This window comes from Anopheles aquasalis, chromosome 3 (assembly GCF_943734665.1).
Source record: "Anopheles aquasalis chromosome 3, idAnoAquaMG_Q_19, whole genome shotgun sequence".
Lineage (NCBI taxonomy): Eukaryota > Metazoa > Arthropoda > Insecta > Diptera > Culicidae > Anopheles > Anopheles aquasalis.
Genome location: NC_064878.1, coordinates 64,735,139 through 64,743,548, shown reverse-complemented (window position 1 = coordinate 64,743,548; position 8,410 = coordinate 64,735,139).

The following is an 8,410-nucleotide window of genomic DNA, read 5'->3' as shown; positions in this document are numbered from 1 at the left end:
AAAAATGTCCCAAGACGCCTTCGCCGAACGAACCAAGATTATGCGGCAACGGAACGCAGTGAACGGAGGGAAGGAAAGGATGTGAAAACGACCAAAGGCAAAAGTGGAAGGACAGTTTTATGCAAAAACGCAACCCAACGGGATCCTTTTGGAACTGGCGATGGTGTGTAAGCAGCTTCCTCGCCCCTAGTTCTGTCGCGAATGGTATTAAGGCTAATCTAAATACACAGCCCCACACCCACACACTCTCTGGGAGACGAATTGTCCTTTTCTGCGTCCTTCGTGTGCGTGTCCTGCGCACAAGTTCTGAAGGAGTCTGGAAAGCCTGGGCAGCAGGAAATGAAAACCAAATCAGCCTGCCCTCCTCCTCCTCCTCCTTCTCACAGATCCACATTCCATCGTCTCTTGCCATCTTCAGAAGGTAATAACGACGCTGGAGGACACTTTTTCCCGTTTTTTTTTCTGCTTCATCCATTTGAACACTTTCTCTCCTTCTCTCAGTGGTTCTGTACCCACCCAGACGGCGCCAGACACGTCGAGGCTCGTTGGCCCGGGATGCATCTGCTCTGCTGCAGATCTGTTTCGCCACTGGCAACGCCTCCGACAAGACGTATATTCGAATTGCAATGCAGGGAAATCATTTCAATTCCTCGACTGCCGCCAGCTCCCGGGATCATCGAGCACGGGATCGCTCCGTCTCGTTCTTGTTGGACACCAAGAAAAGGAAATGAAATATGTGCCAGCTTGCTTGAAAGCCCACCCCATGGTTCGCCTCAAAAAGTGGCCATATTCTGACTTCCAGGTTCGGTCTTGGCATCACGTTTTTTGGTCACACAGAACGTGAGATGCACGTGAGCGTCGCTTGAATGATGGTGGTCCAGTTTCCTTCGACCAGTCGGTCCAGTGTTAATGTGATCTTTTTGGGGGGAGCGGAACCGTTCGAGAAGGTATAAACGCAGCAGGAGCAGGATTAGTATTTTGTTAGGAGTTCCCCGCAGCGCCTTGAATGCGATTCCGAACTCAACCATTTCCCTTACACAATGACCTCGTCATTTCGGATGGTGCGGTCTGTCTGTCGTTGACAGGCTCTTCATGTCGATTCCTTTATCGTCCCATGCTGTGCTGGCCCATGATGAAGTCGGCACAAGTCAGCCAGGCCTTGTTGGATTCCGCTTTTATCCCGATTTTCTGCCCGAACACAAGATCGATTTCCGGTGGCAAACCACTTCATCATTACTGGCCAACCAGCATACCCATGGATAAAGCATAGGACGCAACATAACCGCTCAACTCAACAACACAGTCTGAAGGAACTGCTCCTTGGCACCGCCTTTCGAGTGCGCCCAGGGGAAACAATCGAGCAACTGTCAATCTTTTGCCGAGCTCGCGCACGCACGCACACGGCCACTGATGGTCAATTCTTTTCTTATTTTTTTCGATTTTCCACCATCAATGGTCCCATCAGCGGTTCTTCTGTACCCGATCGAAACGAACCAACCAGCACACAAACCGACGCACACACGACGAGTGAAAAAAAGGACAAAGGATAACCTTCTTTCTCTTCCTCTTATCAAGGTTCGAGACGATTTTTCGGTTATCCTTATCAAACATCGAGGCCTTCGTCTGATATTTGGCATCGCCTTGCCCTGCTGCTCCTGGGGAGCACAAGATGGCGCGAGAAAGTGGAGAGCAACGGGAAGAGATTGGTTTATTACATTGCCTACTACGATTTCCGGTGACAGTATTTCGTCTTCCTGTCAGGGCAGGTGGTGGGAGGCGCCCAACTTTTATTTCCGTCCGTCTATACCTTCCCTTTCATCCCGACAAACTCCAAGGAGAGAGAAAGAGAGGGAAGGACTTAGACAGGAAATCCACTGACGAATGTGAACGCCAGCCAGGAGCTGGTAGCGGATGGAGGAAGGTGGCAAGGGCAGTTACTGCCCGGAAACCAGCTTTTCCTGCGTCCGTTCCTTCCACTGCCTGCGGCATTGTTTTCATTCATTTTGCTCCATTCTTTTCCTTTTCCTTTCTTACCCTTGGGCGTGACACAATTCTTCAAGGTCCTGGCCCTGGGGTTGGGAAAAAGGAGCCACAAGCGAAGTGGAAAGGGAGGGCCTGAGATGTATTACTTCAAATCTCGTTTTTGGGGCAGCAACTGGAGCCTTCGGTTTCGGCTGTCTTCCCATTTTTTTTTCTTCTGTTTTGCTTTTTCGTTTCCACTGTTGATACCACACAATCGTTAGCTCGTTTGTTTGCTTCGTTTGCTCTGTGGTTTATGTGTCTGTGTGCGGGAGTGTGCCATTTACGACGGAGACGATGATCTTGATCCTGCGGTTAGGAATACTGGAAGTTGGTGGAAGACGATGGCAAGATGAAGGAATAATCGAACGACGACGACAGCGCCCGGGACTAGGATCAGGCCGACAACGACACCCGGAAGGAATACAATCAACGTAATCCTGCGGAACCTACCGCACGAACGATTTGTGGCAGAGCCATCATAAGGGCAGAATGAGGCGTACGTCTTCTGGAGCGTATCCAGGCGAGGTGAAAAGCAGATTTCGGGTGTTATTTGCTGGCAATGAATTTGGGAGTGAGGCTCGTGCAAATATGATAACTCAGCTCTCAATTGCGAGCGACGTGGCACCATTTCTCCATCCCTCCCTTCGCCTGTTCTCCACAGGTTTTGAATGGAAACTCGGCTTGGGATCATCATTTAATGGCCGCCCCATCGCATATCCCCTATCAAGTGCTTTTGGTCTTGCAGGAGAATTTCATTTAAAAAAAAAAAAAAAGAAAACACAGCCACAAATCCGCGGACACTAAAACCGGGACCGTTTCACCACTTTGGGCAGCAGCGGATCATGCAGCACCGAAAACCGAAACCCATTAGTCCAGAAGCGGGGGCTAGGGGGGAGGGCAAAGTGCCCCATAAACCAACAAAGTGATCCCCGCTCTCACCAAATCCTGTTACCACTTACGCGGTGTCCGCGACGGTCGATCTAGCGGGATGAAAACGAACGCGAAAACCACACAATGGCACCACCCTGGCACGCAAATGGCGAACGAATTGTCTTCCCTCCCCCTACACGCCACGCGAATTATGCTCATTTCCGCTCCCCGCTGTTCCCGCGAAGGAAAAAGAAAATAAAATTATTAATCACACGGCACAACTTCAAAGAACTTCTCCCCCACCCCGACATGCACCCCTAGCGAGAGCATAAACCCCGCGTACGGGAGAGTGGGAAAAGAAAAGATTTCCAGGCAATAAAACGGGAGTTGTGGGGGGGTGGTCTTAGTATCATGCGAATGCTAAATCACGAACAAGCGGGGGCTTCCTAGAAGCGATGGTGAAAGGAAAATCTTTTTATTATCTCGTGATGGTTTCCTTATGGCTTTTCACCGGCAGACTGCGCTTCCTCTTTTACTGGAGTGTAGAGTTCGACTTAAAAAATTGTAAATGGTGTCTGGAGGTACTTAAAAAAAAGAGAGAGAGAGAGAGGAAAAGAGACCTACACCAAATGACCTTCCTGGCGGTGGTGCAGTCTCGAAGAAGAGGGCGGTAGAAAGGGATGGAACAAAGTGTTCAAACGTTAACCTTTAATTCCTCCCAGCGGGCGACTTGTGAGACAACGACCACCAGGCAGACAGAGGAACGAACGCCGAGATGATGATGATGGCCGCTCGGATCCGCTGATGGCTCCCTCGGTGACGTGTCGTCGCGTGGCACGCTCGCTCGCTGCTCTCATAAAGCTAACGACTTCTAACAACAACAACTTCCATCACCACCACTCCCCGCTTTCACCAGAACTCTTCTGGAAAGTGCAATGAATTTTCATGACCCTTCAGACCTCCCACCTGCGCCAAAGAGAGAAGGGTGAGGGGATGAAGTGACGCTATACAAACGAGCAATTAAGGGGTCAGGGGGCGGGGAGTGTATCCGCGGTGGTCTTAAACCACCACACAACACGCACACAAACACAAGCACACATTGTTGGGAAGAATCATTGTAATCAGGAGCTATCACCATCCCCCTGTTAACCCCGTCGACATTTCACTCGCTCAACCACTCAACCGTCGATCCGGAGTCGACGAGAAGGAGTGCAAAGCCAGGTTAAGTGACCTGAGTGAGTACGTTGTTGCCGCTACAGTGCTGCACGGTGACTGCTGTTACAACCGAGTAAGAAGAGCAAAAAGAAAAAGAAGGTGTGGTTAATATTTTTACGGTGGATTTTTACGACTTCCGGTGGCTGCTCTGGTGTCCGCTCATCCTCGCCGTCTGGCCGGAAGAAGGGAGCCGTCGCACAGGGCCAGGAAAACAAAATAAAAACCACCGTCACCTTTTTTTCGGGAACACGGGGGTGGTGGGGTGTGGTGGAGGAGTAATGTGATGTAATTTCTCAAACGACGAGTGATAAAAATTTCATGTTTTAATCATTTCTTTTTTGGCAGATGTTTTTGCTGTCTGTCAGTAGTACTTCTGCTACCGCTGCTACTGTAGAAGCTGCTGGTGGTGGTGGTGACGGTTTAGGATTTTGTTGGTTTTGCTGTAAAAACACCTTCGGCGACACGGTAGGTCGACGTGCGAGCGCGCACTGTGTGTAACTGAACTGAAAGGAAGTTTTTGCGCGCTCTTCCCCCCTTCAGAGTGCCGCCAAGACTGGAGTGTGTTTTTCGACAGCTTCTTGCACACTGGCGTTTTCTCAGGTGACCCTCGAGGAACACGCAATTGAAAGAGTAACTTTGCTCGTAATTAGTTGTTTGCTGTCAGCTTGTTTTGGGGGACGGAGCGCAGTGAGCGATAGATATGTGGTGCTTATGAGCAGTTATTGATGTGTTGATGGTAAAAAGATGTAACGTATGGAAAGGTGGTGATGAACACAAGATAATCGCACTTGCAGCAAATTGGATAGGTGATCATACATTAATATAAGAATCTAATTCACTCAAAAAATCTGTCTAGAAAAACGAAGCTAGCCAGCCCGCTCTCGAGAGAATAATTTTCAGGATAATATTTGTCCGCAGATGTGAGGATGGACAATTAAGAAGCCAATCATGATAATGGCAAACGACGACCCAGTCCGTCAAGTCTTCTTATATCTTCCAAATTTTACTAGCTCAGCTAAGCAGATATTAATCAACAAATTCCTGATATACGTCCACGGTGTATATGTATGTTAAGTTTGGTCATTAGTTGTATGTTCTATGTAATTTTATTATATGCTGATGTTGGAATAGAAGATTAGTGAAATATCTGCAATGACGCTCGAAAAACTGAATGAAGAAACATTTTTTCAACATTTCAACATGCACTACATAATGGAGTTCGAGATGCCTGGGTTATTTAGCGATTTAAAAGAAAAAAAAACTCCTAAAATTTTACCGACTACCTGGCGCCTCCATCATCGGGTTTCTGCAACGGAGCTGCATCATTTTGTGATGATTTTTTTCAATTGAAATTCGTTCCGATAAAATGACGATTCTATAAGTGGAAAATCAAACTTTAAGACGTGATTCTACTGGAACATTTGGTGTTTCAAAAGCCCAACCAAACATAACCATCGAAATCACCAAACCAAGTAGCACACGCTTCACATTGAAACACCGGCAGTACCGGACCACCTTACCGGAAGGCCTTTCCGTTTCCTGCCAAAAATGCCAAAAATCGATCGAACCGAACCAGTACCAGTTTCTGTGGAAGTGAGACCAACCATCATGCCATGCCATGGCAGCGGCCCCATCCGGTGTGTGTCTGGTCGTAATTGCTCGCAAAAATTGGCCAACGCACCAGGGAGGCCATATGGTCAAACCTGCCGATGCCATTGCCGATGCTGCGGGCTATAACGGGGCTAAGTACGGGCCGACACAAAGACCTCCCACATTTCCCTGCCACCATTACCTTCATTGATTGCCAGGCAGCGAAACAAAAGTGATGGATGTGCTGTTTTCCAAGTGAGTTAGCAGCGTACCACCGAGCACAAGCGCGACTGAAAGAAGTTAAGCTTCCTCCCGCCTCTCTCTCCTCTTGCTCTGCTTCTGCTACCCCTGACGCTCGCGCCATGTGTCCCATTTTCGCGGAACTTTTCAACAATCCCGTGGAATAAATGGCCCACCACCACCCCGGGTTATCCGGGCAATGACGAATGGCAATTGGGAAGCACTGGGAAGAGGCAGACTGGGAGAAAGCCTAGCCATCATTCCCGCATCCAGCAGTTGGAGGCTCATTCAGCTGCTGCTACTGCTGCTGGAGTGTCAGCACAGGAAACCGGGCACACAGTACGACCGGTCCGGTAGACTCCGAAAATCCTTTCTGCCTCAGTCCTCAACGGGATGGGGGGCGCACGCGTCAGTCCGTGATTAATGCAGGCGATTGTGTGGCGGAGGTAGAAACCATTCGACGCAGTACACGACTGGCGGCACCGGCACGCCGACTACGGACGGCCAGCTACTTGCTTTTGGACATAGCGATCTCAGCTGCAAAATCGTGTCAACAGGTGATGTTTTCTCTTCAAATATACCGACTACCGGCCCTTCTGGCCACCCCTCTGGGAAGGTGGGGGTGTGAGTGTCACGGATGCTTATGCTACGGATTTACTGCTGCGATTGCGGTGCTGACGAGCTTCTTTCTTTTTTCATTGCTATTTTCCAGACAGACACCGAGTACCGCGCTATGAGAGGGCCACTTTCGGAATGACGGTTTCGTACGGTTAACCGTATTATGGTTCTTGGTTTTTTTGCGGGGAGTTTTGGTTTTGTTTTCCGGCAAATAATGTCACCATAATCGCCCCACAATATCGGGCCACCATCAGCATGACGACCGATTGTCCGCGAAATCGCATAAGAGGATTACTGCAAAGTGGTGGTGGCAGTAAGGCAATCGAGCAATTAGAACCACTGAATGAGAACATTGCCATGTTGCTACGAGAGATGTGCATTCAGCAGCGAAGCAACCGCAGCTTAGCAACACAACGCACCGAGTAACGTTGCTCAGCTAACGTTCAATGACAAGTCGAATTCAGTCAAATGCAGCTTTGCCTTTTTTTGTATTTTTATTAAAACTCTAAAAAGCGCACTAATTGCAAAAGCATCACGAATGAATCCGGCGCACAATATGCTCTATCATCGCTGCGATAGAAACCGCACCACTTCATTAGAGACCACTTCAGCTTTTGCCGTGGCGAAAGTGAATTAAATTTGTTTTTCTTGTACAAAAAAAATCCAGCCCCATCGCCTGACCTTCAGGTGAAATTGGATTCGACGAATTTTGTGACGAAAATGTGGCACCAACCATCATCATCATCAGCAGCAGCAGTAGCAGCAGGCTGCTCAAACCAAGTGGCAACCAACTGACGAACAGCACAAACACATACTAGGCGACCTGAGCACACCTGTGTGTCACAGGGACCACTACCATCCATGAAAGAGAGCGAGAGAGAGAGAGAAGGAAAGACGCAAGCGGTAGCCATTTACCGCCGACGACCATCGACGACGACCGTCCCCGAGCAAATAAACAGCGAAAAAGTGCTGACAACATTTTCCGCGCGCCAACCCTCGGGGGCTGGTAAAGCGTTTGACGTTTTCCAGATTTTCCTCCCAAGTGCGCAACCAGACCGCTCGAGAGGCCTACTAGCAGTGAGGCCTCGGTGGTCGTCGTTGTCGTTGTAGGAGGAGGAAGAGGGATTGAATGGTGATGCTGGTACCACTGCGGGCTATTTGTGTGCGCCATGAATCTGACGGCAGAGTCCCGGCGTCGCATCGCAAGGCGTCACAAGGCAGAGGACGAAACGAAGGAGGCGAGAAGAAGGTGAAAAGCAAAACAACCGCTCTGCCAAGGTGCGATTGGGCCCAAGTGGTGGCCCAGCGGCGATAAGTAAACACCGTGATGGTGCCGTCGAGGTGGTGGTGGTGGTTGTGCGCCTCGAGAAGAAGGTGAGAGGCCCATTTTCCTCTTTTGGCCGCGCCGCTGTCGTCGTTGTCGTTGTTGGCGTGAGTGCTATCAAGGGGCTCGCTACACGTGGTCCTCTTCGAGCCTTCCGAGAGCTAACCAGGGAAAAGAGCAGGAGCAATAAAAGCAGACGAAACAGGCCTCGCAACGAACCATGGCAACGGCTGAAGGGGAGAGAACGATACGTGAGGTAGGCGGTAAGTAAGTAAGTGAGTGAGAAAGGTGTAAATAAATAAAGAAAAGGACATGCGGCCTGTTCTTGACGCCTACACTGGTCCCTGCTCCACGATACGCAGCAGCAGCGAAAGGTATTTGTAGTAAAGAAACGAAAACTCTTCGTATGAGCTGGAAGGACTGGTACACCTGGTCCACCGACAAGTAGGCAGCGCTATCAGGTCAAAGTAACCCAAAACGACCCCCGATCGGGCGTTGGCGAACGAGAGGGAAGAGAAAAAAAAGGAAAAG